The sequence below is a fragment of the Lissotriton vulgaris genome, chromosome 2_1, assembly GCF_964263255.1.
Source record: "Lissotriton vulgaris chromosome 2_1, aLisVul1.2, whole genome shotgun sequence".
Lineage (NCBI taxonomy): Eukaryota > Metazoa > Chordata > Amphibia > Caudata > Salamandridae > Lissotriton > Lissotriton vulgaris.
Window position 1 is genome coordinate 1687555879 of NC_141687.1, and position 19362 is coordinate 1687575240.

General features: G+C 46.4%; 1 protein-coding gene across 2 annotated transcripts in view; it reads left to right on the forward strand.

The window, feature by feature from the left end:
* The window catches only part of C2_1H1orf232 (chromosome 2_1 C1orf232 homolog), a 62582-nt gene that overhangs the window by 17342 nt on the left and 25878 nt on the right, over nt 1-19362 (forward strand). The window lies entirely within an intron of this gene.

Sequence of the window (19362 nt, forward strand, 5' to 3'; positions counted from 1 at the left end):
GCTTCAGAAATGAGTAAGTAGGTGTCCCACAGGGTAGAGGAAGAGGAGCACTTTTAACTGGCTTTGATGGGCGGGGGGCGGGCCAGCAGGGAGAGCGGACCGGAAGCTCTCCGTCGGTCTTGCAGGGACTTCTGGGAAATGAAGTCCCCGCACGCTCGCAGCCCCGCTGGTTCCTCGCGCCCCTTACCGCCTTGCCGCCGGCGTCCTACGTTGGTCCTTGATGATGCTGCCTCTACCAGCGCCCACCCGCGAAGCGGCACCCGCGGAGCGGGTGCGGCGAGAGGTGGGCTGGGAGGCCGGTGCGCTGCTGGGCTGTTAGGCTGGAGCGTGAGTGATGCCTGGAACTTCCGCTTCAGAAATGAGTAAGTAGGTGTCCATTACCACTGTCTTTTAGATTAATTTAGTTTTATAGTGCCACTCATACCAGTTTAAGGTGTCAGAACACGTTACATCACACATACGTTGCACGGAGACAATCGACAGAGGCCTACAAGTTGTAGGAGTCACATATCATACATACTGGTAGGCAGTATAGTTTAAGAGTCCTTGGTCTGGAAAAGCACAAATTCAGAATTGAAAATATAACACCATTGTGAGTGGTTTTCTTTAATAAGAAGACTTGATTTATACCCAAAGGAACCCTTTTTGCAATACTAGGATAAGGAAAAACTGGTCAAAAAAATATGAAGCTGTAATATATTCCTTGCAGTTTGCATGCAGCTCTTTGGTGACAGTTAATAGCACTCAGCTATATATTAGTATTTTAACTTTTAAACTGCAAGTAACAAAAAGATCTCTCTGAGAAAAACCATAATCCATTGACCTATTTATAGTGTATGTACTTTGTGATCTGAATCGGACATGTTCTGTGCAGCCGGCATATTAACCTTCTGCGCTATGATGAGTCAAAAGAAACTTCCACTTCCAGACAAAGCTCCGGTCTCTCCCCAGGAAGAACATTAATCACTGGAGTTATCCTGGCATTTTTAGGTCTCGCGTAACCAGAGACCTATAGTCAGCGACACAGCTTTCCAGGAGACAGGACCTGGCCGCGCGCTTTTCCTCTCCTGGGAAGCTCCAACACCACACACGCATGCGCATACACAGAGACACACACACACGAGCGCCCATGCACGCACGCAAACATACATACAGAGAACCCACCCCCGCCGTCGCATACACACACGAGCGCACCGAGCCCCCCCCACGCCCCCACCCCCCCGCCGCCGCCACCGCCGGGTTTCAGTTGCCATGTGGAGAATGACAGGCGGCAGCACGTTTGCTCTTTGAGGCTGTGTTTTTCGCCATGTCTGTCTGACAGCCTCTGGCACGGGGGCTGCTGGGTGGTAAAGGAGCTGCCTGTCTCCTGTCGTCTCACTCCGAGACTAGTGCTGGACGGCTCTCTTTTCTCCGCGCTGACAGCAGTGATGTAGAGGTAGGCAGAGCGCCGTTTTGCCACTGCCGCCTCAGGGTTAGGAGCCCGTTATTTCTGCGGCCCCGCCGTGCAGTGGGACCGCGCATTGGTGCTGATGAAGCCGCTGCTTTGGAGGGAGGCTGGCTGGTGCCTATGGGGAGCGGAGCTCGATGCGCGTCAGCCCAGCTCGGAGCTTTGTGCACCACAGGCTCACCCTCCCCGGGATCGGCCCCCACAAAAGGGACACAATGAGGGAAGCCCTGTGAGCGGAGGACAGGCGCCAGCTCGGGGGATACCGGGCGCACATCGCCCCCTCGCCGAGGTTGTAGCCGCCCTCTCCCCTCCTCACCCCGGTCGGCTGGCCTGCCCGAAGGATGCTGCGGCTGCGTCCCAAAGGTGCGAGGGGGGCAGCAACGACGTCTCATCTCCTGCTCAGGGGCCTGCCGCTGCCGGCGAGTGAGCGATGACTTGGAAGCACTACTCGGACTGGATCCCTTACAGATGAGAGATGCGCGTCGGCCCTCCCCCTACCGGCCCAGTCTCTGCCAAACCACATCCCCCTTTACTAATCCGCTACATTCATCCATCGCCCCCGTGTCCCTCGCGTTTGAGAGGCAGGAGGTGCACACAACTCCACCTGGGGACACGCCCGGACCTATTTTGAGCCCATGTAAAGAATCACGCTGAGGTTACACGCCAGGACTGGGGGTGGGGGATGAGCTGCATAGAACTTCTTCTGGGTCATGGCCCCAAGAGTATTTCTGGGGAGTACACACTAGCACAGCGAAGGAGGGTAAACAACACTCACTCAGCCCTCGTGGGGGTCAGGCCACGGATTGCTCCCTACAGAGAATCTGAGGGGAGCGCTCTCCATAAGAGAGGCAAGCAAGAGCAACACTCGCTCAGCCCCTCTGGGCAGGTGTTGAGGTTCAGCTTCAGCCTATGGGGAAATACACACTGGGAGGGAAGGCTAAGACAAGCAGCGCCCACACAAACCCTCCAGGGAGCCAGGCCCCAGATTTCCCTCTATAAAATGTATTCAGTGGTACACACCAGGAAAGAGGGCGAGGGGGATGGGTGCTCACGGAACTCCTTCCCAGGACTGGTCGGATCCCAGGTTCCTCTGCTGTAAACACATGGACACAGGTGGTGGAGCCAGAACACTGGGGAGAGGGTGAGGGTGGGCCGGAGGGATGCTGGAGGGGAGAAGAGAAGCTGCGATTGCCTTGACTCCGAACAGACGTGACCTCTTCCTAGTGAATAAAATATGAGGATAAATATTATTAATTGGCATTTTTGAAACCGTGTCTGTTTCAATGTGAATGGAAAGAACTGGATAGAAGCAACAACCAGGTCAGGTGGAGAGGCTCATCTTAAATTCTGTGACTCCACCTGCAGCTAAGTACTGGCTGCCCTTAAATTCTTGTGGGTGATGACGTTCTCGAAGTGTTAACAAATCAAATGTGGCTCGATGCACAGAAATGTGTTGTTGGGGAAGTTTGTAGTTCTCTAAGTGTTCACACAAGTGAACTTAAAACCTCAAGGGGGATTCAGATGCGCCTTACGTAGCCGAGCAATATAAACTGAATACAAATTCAAAATGCACAGCTAAAACATCACCTCCTAGGCGTGCCTTCATCTCTTGAGCTAAGAACCTTGTCTGCTTCATTTCCAATGTAACTATCTCTACATCGTGTGAAATAACCAATGGAACTCTGCCCCGCCCTGAACTATTTTACCAACTTAGTCTCACAAAGCAAGGACTGGCACTTGGCTAATGCAATGCTTGGGGTCACTGGTGCCCAACAGCTCCTGCATACAATTGTCGCAGTGGACAATGCTTCTGCGCTCAGCTGCAGCCTCTGCAGCAACCAGGAAAACCATGGAGGCACGGACCTGGGGCACTCTCTTCGCTAAGCAGAGTTAGCGGTCATCGTCAAGTCAGGGCTGGGGTCCGGGCACCCGCACAACTCCGGGTCCATGCCACACTCTGGCACCAGCTCACAACGGCAGTTGCAGGTTGGGCAGTGCGCAACACTCCCATGTTGGGTGGCTGGGGCTCCGCGGTCCACTGCAGCTCCGGAGCTCGCAGATTGCACCCCAGGGTATGTGGTGACCGGGACGACAGGTAGGATATAGCAGATTTAGGATTTACAGCAGGATTGTGTAGGATTACTACGGGGCTACGTGAGCCGGGCTAAGACACGCCCCTCATGCTGATTGTCGCACGTCTTGTTTTTCAAGCGATCGCGAAAGTGAAAGCGATCGCTTTGTCTGCCGTGCCTCCCGGGCTCGCTGCGAGAGGGAGCTGTGAATAATAACTGCCGGCAGCCCCGTGCTGAGGTGCATCATCAGAGCTGTGTGAATAATAACTGCGTCAGCCCAGTGCTAAGGTGCATCATCGGAGCTGTGTGAATAATAACTGCGTCAGCCCAGTGCTGAGGTGCATCATCAGAGCTGTGTGAATAATAACTGCGTCAGCCCTGTGCTGAGGTGCATCATCAGAGCTGTGTGAATAATTACAGCTGTGAGCCCGTGCCTGAGGTGCATCATCAGAGCTGTGTGAATAATAACTGCGTCAGCCCCGTGCTGAGGTGCATCATCAGAGCTGTGTGAATAATAACAGCTGTGAGCCCGTGCCTGAGGTGCATCCTCAGAGCTGTGTGAATAATAAATGCGTCAGCCCCGTGCTGAGGTGCATCAACAGAGCTGTGTGAATAATAACTGCGTCAGCCCCGTGCTGAGGTGCATCATCAGAGCTGTGTGAATAACAGCTGTGAGCCTGTGCCTGAGGTGCATCATCAGAGCTGTGTGAATAATAACTGCTGTGAGCCCGTGCTTGAGGTGCATCATCAGAGCTGTGTGAATAATAACTGTGTCAGCCCTGTGCGTGAGGTGCATCATCAGAGTTGTGTGAATAATAACAGCTGTGAGCCCGTGCCTGAGGTGCATCATCAGAGCTGTGTGAATAATAACTGCTTCAGCCCCGTGCGCGAGGTGCATCATCAGAGCTGTGTGAATAATAACAGCTGTGAGCAACAGCATACTCTTGCACAAACTCTCACTGCTCACCAATTCAAAGTTTGCAAAAAAATGTATGCAACGCATTATCATACACAATGCCAATAACTCAAACTTTAATGCTGCGAGACCTATTGCATTGTAAATGCTTGTTATTGATACTTTGAATATTGCTGGGGCAAGGAACGTGGCATCAGGTGCTTTGAAAATTATTGATGTTTATGCATCATAATAAAAACAGCCAGTTGTTAAAAATACATAAATGTCTTTTGATTTTAGCAACCTTTTTGACCCTTCCAGCACACTTCCTGTCCTCCGCCCCCATGGCATGCTGATCACTGTTCTCACAAGGGCTCGAAGTAAATGAAGACAGCCTGGAAATGCAGCAAATAAACATTGCTGCACTTCCAAGCCATCTTCATATACATGCAATTACAGAGGCATTCGCGCCTCCCTGGAAACCCATTCACGCCCCCCAGGGGGGCGCGCCCCACAGTTTGAAGACCTCTGGTATAGTGAGTATAGATGGTGAGTAGAGTGTAAGGAAAATGTAATCTAAAATAACTATAAGAGCCCATTAAACTTAATTTAATTAGTGGGTTCCTATGTAATGATTAAAAACATTCAATGCCGCAAGAAATTTATATAATTAGCGTGTGCTAAATAAGGATGTGGTCTACACGTTTCATGCCTCTTAACGTCTGAGTGATTGTGGCATTTCTTCAGGACCAGTAAACCCTTATCTACTTACTGAGGGGTGATTAATGCATGTATGTAAAACCATACCATCACAAAATCACACCGAGAGTTGTGGTGTACCTTCAGGGTAAGAACCGAGTTATTATAAAATACACGAGCCAATTGCCCCAGCGTGAACAGATGCTCAATGACTTCACAGCAATTTTTGACGATGTACGCAAATAGTGACATGATTGGCTGCTAATTGCATTCATCGATTAACCCCTTAAGCGCTGCCGTTGGCCAACGGCCGACGGCAACGCTACCTCCCCAGTGCTGCGAATGACCGTTGGCCGACGGGCCAGCACTCGTTATTCAAACGTCCAGCACTGGGGGCTGAACGTTCAACGCAGCCAAGGTGTTAAAATTGCCACCCTTATCAAACTTGCTATCTATGGCACTAATAGACCAAGCGGACTTTTTTCAAGAAACACTTGCTATCATGCAGCTAGTGCAGCAAGACACTGAAACGCCTTTAGGGTCTCCTGGAAATTTATTTGAGAGGTGCTACAATCCTTCAAAATTCATCCAGAGTCCTTGGAGCAGTTTCAGAGAATAGGCAGAGCCCACACACGTGTTTGCAGCAACACTCCCTCTATATTACCAGTTTCCTGCTGAACTTGACTAGGCTGCTACCTTCTCCTATCCTCTACCTAGTGTACATGGAGCCTTACTTAAGGCAACTCCAATGACAACTCTTTCCAATTCCTAATCTAGAGATTCCCTCCTCTTTAGTGGTATACTCCAATGGCATTCTTCGCACACATATTAATACAAACCTTGAATAGTATTGAGTAAATGGCAGAAGAATTAGCAGGATTAGCTAGAATATGTGGGTATAAACTCAGTGTCAGCAAAACAAACATTCTCTTGCCAGAGGGACAGAAGAATTAAATCCAAAAGCACTCAGTCTGCGTGATCGCTAGGAGTTGTGGCACCCCCGAACTAGAACTCTGCCTTAAACTTAATTCTGACTTACCTGAGCTAATTAAAGGACAACTAGAAAAAAGAAAAAAAAGAAATATATTTGTTAATCTCTCTAACAGTTTGGGCTGGACTGTTTCCATTGGGCGCAGGGTCAAGACTGATTTGCATATGGCTGGGTCCAAACTGGAATGGCATGGTGAGCACAATAACGATGGATTCTGGCCTAGATCTCTGTACTGGAGTGAATGTATGACATTGTTCTGCATTCTGTCCATCTATTGTTCTTTTTGCATTTGTCAACTTTAGTGGGACGGGTATGCTCAGACGTGAGTCCCGTGCTCTCCATGCCACTGGAGTCAAGCTATCCTGGCTAATGAGGGCTGAAAGCCTGACACCGGGCCTAGGATGCTTGTTTCCAGTCCAGGGAGGACCTGGCCTGGCAGTTCGGCTGGACTGTTCCCATTGGGTGCAGGGTCAAGACTGATTTGCATATGGCTGGGTCCAAACTGGAATGGCATGGTGAGCAAAAAAAACAATTGATTTAGGGCCAGATCTCTGTACTGGGGTGAATGTATGACATTGTTCTGCATTCTGTCCATCAATTGTTCTTTTCGAATCTCTCTAGTATGCCATATCAATCTAATTAATCAAAGTCAACATTCTTTCCAAAGTTTTATTTTTATTTTTATTTCAGTCCTTTCCTATAGAAGGACTAGACACTTTAAAAAAGAAATTAGACTCTATTACTTCTAGGTTAATTTGATAAGGTAAAGAGACTTGTAGGTATCTGAAGCAACTTAAACTCTTTATTATAAGAGGTGACTCAAGGCTATACAACTGGGTTAGCATGCGCAGTCTTCTAAAATCTATGTACTTAGCTAAAACATCTAAGAGAAATTGGATTCCAATATTAAATGACAACTCTTTAATTTTACTTGAAATTTTGGTGATCAAGAATTTTCTAAGAAATCAGACTTAAAACTGTTAGCAACCTAGGGAACATTTGGCTGGGAACCAAGCAACATCTAAGCGTTCTCAATCTCCAATCACAAACCACTCTGCTGGATAATGCTATACTATTAAAAAAAAAATTCATAAGTGGCACAAATCAAGGACTACAAAATTAGAACTAGATTCATTTGAAAACCATATACTGATCCTTCATAGCTAAAGAGAGTGAATTCCAATTACACTGTAATTATTTTTTTCACTTCAGATTTGACACTTTTCACATTACTTTTACTCGCCAATACACCAGCATAGCTATTTTTTTAACCTAATATCCTAGTATTCGATAACTCTATCAGTGATCTATATGCTTGCTCGTTTAAAACCAACCCAGATGACAAGATACACTGGACTAGTTACTCAAAATCAAATTACTAATATACATATCAAAAGTAGTAAAATCATTTTACCACCTAGACTTAAAAGTACACTTTACATTTCACCAACGAGACCTGCCAAATGACTCAACCAAAGTCCATCTTGCCTCAGTGCTCTTGCACATCTGCTGACACAATCCAAATGTTTTTTAAATCCCAAGCCTGAGTGCATTTTGGAGTATCATTATTAAAAAAATAAATGAACCACATCTAGGAGAGGCCCACCTAGACAGCAATGTTAGATGACTCAACATTCATATAAATATATTGGGTTTGGTAAGTATTGTCAATCGTCCGAGTAATCAATGCAAAACATTACTGGGAGAGTAACACAGCACCTACTTTTTAGAAATGGTGGAATGAAGTAAATAAAGCCTTTAAATATAACGTCAAATTGTTTTTTGGAATGTTGAACACACCACCATTGAAGAGAACGGAGTGCTCTGGGCTTCTAATGGCCGGTAGCAGCTCAAAGCAGCAACATTCCAATGATTGTTCACAGCTGTTGCTGTGAAAAAGGTCTCACAGAGCCCGAGGGGATTTCAATTCACTTGGGCCGTGAGGCCTTTGTTTTACAAATTAGAACATTCTGTCCTCTAGGTGTGGAATGTTCTAATAGCTTTATAGACCTCCGTAGCGGGCTGTACAATTGAATGCCCGCTCCCTTGTTAAAGGCCCTCCCCATTTGCTTTCTTATTTCTCTCTGTTTCTCTGTCGGGCCCCAGGCTTTGGCTGCTTCGTGGCCTTTAACTCTGGAGTGGGCCTTTAATGTTCAGTAGGGCCTGCTACGTCCGGCTCTAAGACTATAATAGCAAAACTTAGAGGGAGTCTATGGAGATTCAAATGTTGTTGTAGCCAACTGGCTGCTTACCTCCATACCTAATTGAATGATACACTTTCTTCCTTACTTAACGAAATAGAAAACTCGAAATGTAACTTTGTATGCATGCACTGCATTTTCTCATCTCTTGCGACATTGCTCAGTGCATACATTTATTAATAGGTCACTTTTCTTTTTTGTCTGTTGATTTTGTCATTCTTTTACAAAATAAAAATTAAAAAAAGAAAGAAACCAACAAAAGGAATCCTTGTTGGAGGAGGCCGGAAAATGTCTCATATAGTTAGACACCACTATCATTCTGGTGTGAAAACATCAAATGGGAGAGTACCCAGAGATTGAAACCAGCCTACATTATGTTTGTACAGTGCATCTTTGTTATTGGTATCGTCTTGCAATACAAAAGGATATCTTTTGTGCATGTCTGCACTACTTTTGGGTTTACACAAACCAGATTTTGTGCTTGCAGAGATGACGAATCTTGGGTATCGGGGAACAGGTTGTGTAGTGATGAGGTGCTAAAAAGGGTGGTCCAACATGTTACAGTGTGTGTGAGATACTTGTTTAACTAAGGACTGTTGTGTAAGACAGTAGTCCACTGGGTAGCCATACTATGAGTTGGCTTATCCGGTGTGAGTCCAGCTTGCCTGGTCTTGTGCCAAATGGTTATCTACACGTCTGACTATAGTGAGCAGTGCCGGACCCCATGTCCTTTTGGTTGTAAGTTCTTCGAAGAAAATGGTTGTTGATATGTGGCTATAAATTCAGAAGCTAGACAAAACTTGATGTTTTCAGCATGGGTAGAGAGCAACCTGGATGCACACTGAGCCAAGCACAATGCAGCAGGTGGGAGGAAGATAGGAGAGTTGAGGAGGGATTAGTCATTCAATAAGAGCTTGGAGAAGATAAATCTCCCGGTGAAAGTAATGGCGAGATGCAGAGTAAAGAAAGAGTTCACCCGAGCCAAAGACACAAAGTAAAACAGTCCATAAGGGATTAACAAGTAAGTACCAGACAAAGGTAACATGTTCATCTTAATGTAGGACTATCCAGAAGGACACTGAGCGAGAGCTATCTTTCAACAGCTATGCCATGGCATACCCAGAAGGGCTTCCTATGCTTCTCCAGCCAGTGTAGAAAGCAAACCACGGGCATCAGCAAGGAGACGCAGTACCAGGTCTTTTGGCGTCTGTATGTAAATACAGACAACAGCGACACAAAAAGAGACTTTACAAATATAAACCATGGACTACAACACACAGGCATTTTATATTCAAAATCCACGAATCCAGGCATATTCAGGTAGGACTCTGACAATGTGCTAATCGAACTCCAGGCCTTGCAGTTTTGGGGCAAAGGCTTGATGGTGGGCTTAGGCCAGGGTGCTCCAATATAAATCCAGAAGGGCTGGAGAGCCAAGGTCAGTGTCCACATTTCCAGGCTAATTTCATCATGTAAACAATTGAGGTTTAGATTAATTCGAGGTAAGTATATATTTTTGGAAATGCTTGAAATTGATTAGGGATCCTGTTGTCTTAAGTGGTCACCCATTAATTAAGTGAATGTCGAAAATTTTGTTTGTAGATATTTTTGCATTGTCTTCCATTTTGTCGCATACAAGTTGGAGTCATTATTGTTGTAGTCTGCATTTCTTTAGTGTTAATGTTCACTTGCTACACAGAGAAGATGATACAAAGTGTTTACAGATGGACCCCGGTCTGCCCAAATGGCACCTTGACTGGAAGTACCTAGGGGGGTATTCAGAAGTCAAAAGAAGGCGACCCCGAGAATTACCAGTTGACTATCATCTTCGAGACTAGAGGACTTTATGGTCACCCTCAAATTCTTGAGTCCTTCCATCTAACACGCAGCAAAAGGAAAAAAAACACAAACCTTGAGCAGTTAATGAGGGTAACCTGTGATAGCAGGAGACTGTCAAGGAATTATATTTCTGTTAGGAACATTAGCGAGCCAGAAAGACTCTTGGATACTGTCTCTATACCAGTCCTATGAAGTTTCGTTAAAGGGATTATAGACCCATGAAATCTACTCCCAGAGTCTGTTCCTGTCCACCCCATGCAGCCCTTTCTAATTGGAAGGTTGGACTGGAAAAGCCACACACTGGAAGGGCTTTATCTGTAGTTATGAATTTTATGTTTAACTATGGTAGTTCTATCGCTAGCTCTCAGCCGTCTGTGATTGGCTGCAGAAGGCAGTTGGAGGTATGCAACTGGCAGAGGAGTCCTTATGTCCGGCCAATGAAAGACTGCGAGTAGGCTGTATCCAGCTATAGAAGAGCTGTGATTCTGGACTGGACTGGGCTGGGCTGGGCAGGGCTGGGCTGGACTGGACTCTGGGAAGGCTGTGTCTGACCATGGGAGGTCGGAGTGTGGTTATAAGATCGTTGTGTCTGACTGTGAAAGGTTTGTTGCTGGCAGTGAGAGGATTGAGTCTGCTTGTGAGACTGCTGTTGCTGGCTGTGAGAGAGCTGTGCCTGACTGTAGGATGGCTGCTCCTGAGAGCGAAAGGGATAGACTAGCCGTTTGGATGGGAGGGCTGTTCCTGGCTGAGCATGTTGGAGGAAATATGTTCCTGGCTGAATGAGAATTGCTAAAGGGTCGTGGGGACGCATGGTGTCTGACTGAGAAGGGCTGAGGGAAGGGTGTGCTTGATCATTAGAGTGCTGTGGAAGGGAGTGACTGTCTGTCAGAGGGTTGTAACATGCAAAGAGAGGCCAGAGCCCAGCTTTGTTTGGGGTGTTCCTGGTTATCAGATAGGTTGACCGGTGACACAGTGGTTGTGCTTTGCTATCTGGGGCCAGTTCCTGGCTGTAAAGGTACTACTCTTTGCAGCTTTGGGTGTACCGTGGCTAGTAGACGAAGGTGTGCCTGAGTGTGGCAGGGTGGTTTCTGGCTTTGGCAGTGCTCTGACCCCATGAGGGAGTTCTTGCTCCATACCATGGATGTAAAAAATGCAAAATGGGTGCTTCTCTGTTCTCACAGGGATGTAAGTGCTGGAAACGGATGCCAGTAATTTATCTGGTTTGAGCAAGAATTCGTATAACAATCCTGCTCTATTTCTATTTTGTGACCTACACAAAAACCTGCTCCCAGCTAAGCTACAGAGGCCGAGAAAAGACAAAAAAATATATATGTATTTAGGAAATGACGGAAAGAAAGAAAGTTTGCTGCTTCATAAACGATGAGAAAGTGTCAGAAGAAAGGGGTGAGCATAGCGCCAAGCAATACTTGGTGGCGCTTGAATGAAAAGTCATTAAGTATGAGCTGCAAGAGGGAGGAGCTACGACAGCAAGCAAGATGGCCGCATAGCCTCCCGGCTCCGCTGACCCCCGTCCTTCGCTCGAAGATCCTGTCGTATATCCTGATTTCTCGCCCCATATCCGGGTGCATGAACTATTCTGCGGACTGATGGTGCAATCCCGAGAATTTTCCGACATGGTGGAGAGGAGTTATGTCGAGGTTTAATTTGAGGCCTAGCCCAGTCTGGAAGCCGGGGTCCGGAGAGGGCGGCAGGGTCCGGTCCGTGGAACTTCCGACATCTTTCTGATTGCTTTGCTGCCGATCTGCTGCCTGGAACTATATCGGAGGTGAGGTGACGAGTGACGCCCGAGGTGGTGTGTGTGGGGGTCCGAGATCCAGGGGCCTGGCGTACGTAGCGCCGGTGCCGCCGGATCGGAGACTTGGTGCGCACTAACGCTCATTGATGATCGGTCCTTCACGACTCATTCCTGCTCTGCCTAATCTTACCCCGGGGACGGCCCCTCCCCGTGGGGGTCAATATGCTTGATGCTATGCGAAGCCCTGCGGAGCGGGTTCAGTGCGGCCCGTCATTGCGGTCAGTGATGGCGGCCCTTGAGTCACTTCAGGCGACTGAGAAGACCCAGGCCTGGAATCTGATGTCGGTGGCGGACAGAATTAGAGGACCGGGACCGGACTCTGACTTGCTGCCCGAGACCCGGTGGCCAGTTCCTTCCCCTATTGCTACCCCATCGATGCAATTTGACCCGGTGCTCGTAGCTTTCCATGCTCCTGCAGAAGTGGAACGGTCCGAACATGTAGAGATCGGCGATACACTTACAACATTGGACTCTTTGGAAGTGCAATTGGCGGAACTTTTCACTGCTTTTCCCGCTTTGGAGACGCTTGCCCGTAATTGTGATCCGTGTGGGACTGTGTCGACCCCACTTCCCAACAGGTCCGTCAGGATGGCAGATGGGATAGTGCCTGGTCTTAGAGTCGGGAAGGGGCATCGTTGGACTCGAGCGTCTACTTTGGAATTTGCCATCCTTATTTCGACTTATAGACTATGGTTCGGAAATTTCTGTTTGACCTTTGACAATCTTACGGTGGGGCCCTCACTATCGGGAGGGATCAGCGAATTTGCTCGACGGAGCCAAGGTTGAGACTGTTGTTTGAGGTTTCACAATTTTGATTTATTGATAACGGGACTGCTTTATTTGGTTAGCGGAGTCCGGGGCGGGATTTTCAGTTTCCTCTGCTGTACTGTTTCATTGTGGTCTGCTTGATCGTATTATCATGGCGGGGGATTCTTCGTTGAGACGGGGAGGAGAGTCCTGGAGTGCGTTGGATATAGCCCTCCTCCATTACTCCCTTTTGGGTAGGGTTTTAGTCCCTTCTTTCTTTCTTTTTCTTTCTTTCCCTTTGTTCTTCTATATTTCGGGTTCATTTACGGGGCGACAGGCACGCTGCTAGGGGGGTAGGCCGTAGTCATCTGCAGGGGTGCAGGGTGGGGGTTGGAGGGGGGGATTTTGTTTTTCTTATTTGTTTCTGTGGCCTTTTCTTTTCTTCTTATCTTTCTTCGCCTTTTCTTTTCTTTCCTCTTTTTCGGGTCAGCGTAGTGGGTCTATTCTTTGGACAACTGTCGTCCTTTTAACTGTGCCTATACTTTCACGGTACTTCAGTACCATCGGGCGGGCGCTCCACTGGCGCGAACATTAATTGTATGCTTGTTTATCCTGATTCGTCATCCTCAGAGCCATGGTTTTGAATAATATCGAATTAAACATGGATCTCCTACTGTTTTGCTCGCCCTTTATGCACCTCTGTGATATTGTATGGCACCTGATCCTTCTATCTTTATATTATAAAATGGAACCTTTATTATCCTGTTATTCGTATAGTATGCCATGCTGCCAGTTTTAATTGTAGTCATACTGTATTCGCCTCCCGGGGGGCCATGTCTAGTTCTAATTGCTTGGTTGAAATGATATTGTTTAGCGGCCAGCCCTGGTGGTTGTAGGGCCATACTTGTAACTGGTTAAAGTATCAATAAGGTTTTCCCAAAAAAAAAAAAAAAAAAGTATGAGCTGCAATAGGCAGAGTTTCTAAAGCATGCGCAGACAAAATGAAAGAAAGTTAGGAAACTAGTTTGATGTATCGGTGTACATAATAACGAATCGCAACTGCATACCCCAAATACATGCAGCCTGATTCATCAAGCTGAAATCGGCTCGCAAAGGGCCAGATTCTGAGAATCTGGCCCTTTGCGAGATCTATTTTTGCATTTGGGATTCATCATCCCAAATGCAAAAATCGGTAATAGCGATGTCGCAATTTTGCGAGGAATTACATTTAAGGAATCTCTTTTTGAGATTCCTTAAATGCAATTCATCATCCATTAAAAAATTGCGAATTCGCAATTTCGGCCCGCTATTTACCGCGAGGTCAAACATCGTGGTAAATAGCGAAAACTTAGAAAAATGCTTTTGAAAGCATTTTTCTAAGTTGCATGTTGCACACACACATGTCCTTTGGACATGTGTGTGCGCAACACCTGTTTCAAATTGCATTTAAGGGGTGCTACAGGGTGTCCTTTGGACACCCCTGGCACCCTTTAAATCGCTATCTTATTTGCGATTAGCTAATTGCTAATCGCAAATAAGGAATAACTCCCCATTCATTCCTATGGGCCTTTTGGCCCATAGGAATGAATGGGGAGTTATTCCTTATTTGCGATTAGCAATTTGCTAATCGCTAATAAGGATTCTGTATGAATCGCAAATCTTTTTGCGATTCCTACATGAATCCCGTTTTGCGAGTCTGTAATAGCGATTCCTTATGAATCGCTATTATAGACTCGCAAAACGGGTCTATGATGAATCAGGCTGTATGTACCTTAAGTAAAAACACTGTAAGAAAAAACAAATAATTAACATAATATGATATTTCCTGGTAGTAATAAATTATTAAAATGCAAGGGGAATTGACTCCAGCAGATTCCATCAAATGAAATAAGATTATGGCAAGTTCTTAGTTGTCTCTCGTTTTTCTTCCAACAAAAAATTTCAGAAACAACCTAGTGAACTTTCTGCCTGTGAGTTACCCCTCTTCCGCTGTGAATTGAAGTGGAAGTAATGCAAATTTAATTGTAAAAAACATAGGAACTTTTACCCCGCACTTCACCAGTATTTTTTTTTTTTTTTTTGGCTCACTGTTTATGTGCAACCTTCTGGTGTGTTCTGATATACGTCCAGCCTTCACTTTCAAGAAGTGTTATGTTATGTTATGTTATATTTAATTTAGAGAGCGCACAGCTACTTGGGAGTGTCCTGGCGCTAGCTTCCAAAATAGAGAAATGCCCGCACAACTGATTAAAAAAGCAGAGTTTTAAGTTTCTTCCTAAACAACAGTGGATCTTGGATGCTCCTTAAGGCTAGAGGCAACAGGTTCCAGGCCAGACCAGCTCTGCACACAAAGGAATTGCCTCCCAGACGCTGGCGTTTAAACTTCGGGGTCTGCATCAGCAATAGAGCAGAGGACCGAAGCTGTCTCCCTGGCACGTAGAAAGAAAATCTCTTCTGCAGGTAAATAGGTCCTGTCCCATACAGGGCCTGATGCGCTATGGTCAGCATTTTAAATTTCAGGCTCGATTCCACTGGAAGCCAGTGCAGGGCGTGCAGATGTGACCTAACATTGTCTCTGGGAGACAGGCCCACGAGAATTCAAACTGCAGAGTTTTGGACCACTTGTAATTTTTTTACCAGGGACCCCGGACCACCGACCAAAAGGGCATTGGCGTAGTCCAGACGAGATCAAATTAACGCACGGACTACTGTTTCTCTGGAAGTGCTAGGCAACAAAGGGAGAAGCTTCCTCAGACTCTTAAGCAAGCCAAAGCAGGTTCCGGATAGTTTCTTCACACGCGTTATAAAGTTAAAATTTTCATTAAACCAGACGCCAAGATTTTTAATGGCTCCAGTAGTTTCTGAGGGACGTGGGAAGCCTGGAGGCCAAAACCTATCTCTGAAATCCGAGGGAAAGGAGCCAAACAGCAGAACCTCGGACTTACCCTCATTACATTTCAGCTGGGCCATGGCCAACCATTGAAAGACTGAAGATAAGCAGTGTTGGACCATCTCCACGCCGACCTCCCCCTTGGGCCAAGTAAACAGCAGCTGTGTATCATCAGCGTATGCCATAACCTTAGCCCCCAGTGACTCCGCCAGAGCCACCAGCGGAGTCACAAAGATGTTAAACAAAAGGGGGCTAAGTGAAGAACCCTGCGGCACGCCAGTAGTCACAGGCATGACCACAGAGGCACACGGTGGGAGCCTGACCTGCTGCTAACGGCTCTCCAAAAAGGAGCCGATCCATTGCAGGGCACTGCCAGAGATGCCAATGGCGGATAGCCGGTTAAGAAGCAGGGCATGAGGGACAGTGTCGAATGCCGCCGAGAGATCAAGCATAACCAATGCTGCTCTCCCGCCGGCGTCCAAGCATGCCCTAATAGCCTCAGTGACCTCCAGCAGCGCTGATTCCGTGCTATGAGGAGCATGGAAGCCCGACTGAGCCGGATGCAGCCTATTTTCGTCCTCAACAAAATTGGTGAGTTGGAAAGTAACAGCCTTTTCACAGACTTTCGCCAGACTAGGAAGCAACGAAATAGGGCGATAATTTACTGGCAATGAAGGGTCCAGAGGTTTCTTTATTAAGGGAAGAATCAAGGCATGTTTCCAAGCCATAGGCACAGAAGCCAAGCAAAGTGATTTATTGATCATAAAATTCACCTCAGTATTTAAAGTATCAGCCAGATCCGATAAAAGCCTAGCAGCGCAGGGATCCTTAGGAGAGCCCGACTTGAGGGCCTTCACCATCTTGAGTGAGCTGGCCAGGTCAATTGGCCTAAATTCCGAGAATGTAGAGAGTGGCTCAGCCCTACTCACCAGTGAAGAGAGCAACGCATCGGGATTCCCCGGAGAGGTGGATAGCAATTCTTGGATGCTAGTTATTTTATCATTAAAAAAAGACGCTAGGGAGTTACACCACATAACAGAAACCGGAGTAGCAGCCGCCAGTGCGCTGGGAGCCAAAAAGATTTGTACAATAGAGAACATCTCTTTAGAGTAATTTTTGGCTCGATCAATGCGCTTAGCGAAATACTGGCCTTTGGCCTCCCCAATGGCAGCATAATAGAGTCTTTTTTTAGCGCTGAGAGAGTTTTTATCGGCCCGGCAAGCTCTCTCAGCTGTTTTGCACTCACTCTAGAACTCACTCTCCACTGCTAGAATGCAGACAACATATGAATCTTGTGTGACTTGAAACTCAATTTACATTGACCGAAACATTTCAACTGCAGCCCGCCACCCAAGAACCAGCAACAGTTCCACATTAAAACAACTGTGCAGTCTAATAACTGCAATCAAGCCATTTGCTCACTGCTCCCTGATGGCCCTACCATTGGGGAAACTGATGCATCTACCACAGTGTGTGGGGAACATTTGCGGCTTTCATGCTCACGGCTGTCGTGCCTTGCATAGTGGATGATAACATGAAAATCTGTATCTGAAGGTCTACCTCAAATAACTGGAGGCTCGGTGGTGAATGGGCAAATGGCTAAAGGTTTCCAACACTGGAGACTTCTGAGGGCTCATTGGCAAAAACCTATGGTTACACCACTACTGAATGAAGCAGAGGGACAGCAGGTTTAGCAGAGTGGGGCCTCTGCCACTTTATGGTGGATATCCAGCCAAATCACTGATGATCTTCTATATCACTAATAACAATGTGACAGTACTTGTACACTGTCACGACTATTTCCATGATGTCAGCAGCGCTAAGATATTATCAAGACTTAAACGAGATCACCAGGCAATCTCACTGATGTAGAATATATCACTAACCCAATTTCACTAACACAATCTTTGTCACCAACACATTCACAATGTCAGCAACACATGGTCAGTATGGCGAACACCCTGATGATGGAGATGGGATGTACACATGGACCTTGCTCATAACAGTCCATGATGTCACCAATGCACACATACAGTGTTGCACCAATGTATGCACAATGCCACTCATCCATGCACTGGGTCACCAAGAGACATCAAATGCCACAAATGTGAGAGTACATCACAAGAACAGACAATGTTACCAATAGGTGGATAGTGTTACCTACAAATGAACAATGTCAAAACAGCAAAAACATACATGAACAACATGTGAAAGAAATCTAGATGACTGTTCAAAGTTCCAGGTTGGATCGAGCAAAACAGCCTTTAATAAAATTTAACTGAGCACAAGTAGCATATAGAAGATTCTAAATCTGGTTAGAACATTGAAATGTTGACAGCTCCACTAAAGAAAATTAGGTAGCTCACGGCGAATAAAGGTTTGTACAGACCTTCTCCTCCAACATTCCAATATTTGACTTTTTGTTTTTCCTTTTTAAGTTATAACTTCTATCAGCAGCGATGAAATGTTCTAATAGCCTATAACTCTTCTACCTTGGACTCCTATGTTGTTAAAGGCCCTTACCCCCGTTGTAGGTCTTCACCTGTGGATTGGGTAGCTAACTCCAAGTTCAGAGCCTATAACAACCGGTATACTGCGAGGATGTACCAACAATGGAAAACGAAGGTTATTTTCCTCTGTTGCTGTGTCATGAAGGAGTTCTGGGCTGCTTTGACAGGGCTCTCGGAGAGTCTTTCAGTGCAGTGCTATTTTTATGGTCCATGAAGAGAAGAGAGAACAGCTTTGGGTGGGAAAGGGGAGGCATGGCACGGCACAGAGGGTTGTGGGGTTAGGTGGCAGGAGGGAAGGAAGATATTTTTTGTTTACTTTTGAAGCAGGAGGAGAAGCCATGTTATGTGTGGCTCCCCCTTTACTCCCCTGACACTGCATAGCTGTTGAAAACGAGGATGGATGATACTGAGGCGCAAACATAACTTAAACCTATAGAAGGGTAAAAAGTAAATAATGAGGGGCTTATTTATGAGCTCCTTGCGTCATCAGTGAGTCACGCTGCTTGACACCGATAGTTGGTCCTGATGAAGACCCGTCCGGAAGATCTTCAGGTATCTACATTCTCCCCCCAGGGTCAAAACGTCGGCGGCTATACATTGCATTCACCATTGTGGACAACAGTGATAGGCTTCTCATGTGTTCCCATACTATGGTTTGTAGAAAGTTTAGCCATGTACCTTAGGCCGGATTGGCACTCTTTATGATTTAGATGTTTATATTGCTCACTGCCCTCCCTCTCCCACATACCTTCACTTTCGCACCATGCTGCACTTACCTCTCCTCTCCCAATGGGGCACCACTTTCGAATTCTGTGATAGTTATTTGAATATGTACGGTTGCTGTATTCTCAAGGGACATAAGAATCTGTGTTCTATTTGAATAAATGTACTGAATTTATCTTCAGTTGCTTTTGAATTATGTCTATGGTTGTTGTTAAGATATTTGCCTTAATATACTATGTCCGCTATGGCCATTTGTTCCATGTACTGCGCCAGCGCATGGCAACAGTGTGTGCGCCAGCGCAGGAAAAGGCACAGAGATGCGACACTGTAAATATGTTGCATCCCTGTGCCTGGAAACTAACGCAGTGTGGCACAGCAAAATAACTTGCCGCACCGTCCTGCGTTAATTTCCCATAAATAAGCCCCTGAATGTTTTACACCTCAGGTTTCTGAGTAACATCTTATACAACTCATGCTTCATTTTTGAGGGCTAGTTGATTTCACTCAGACCCCTCACTGAAAAATATCCCCA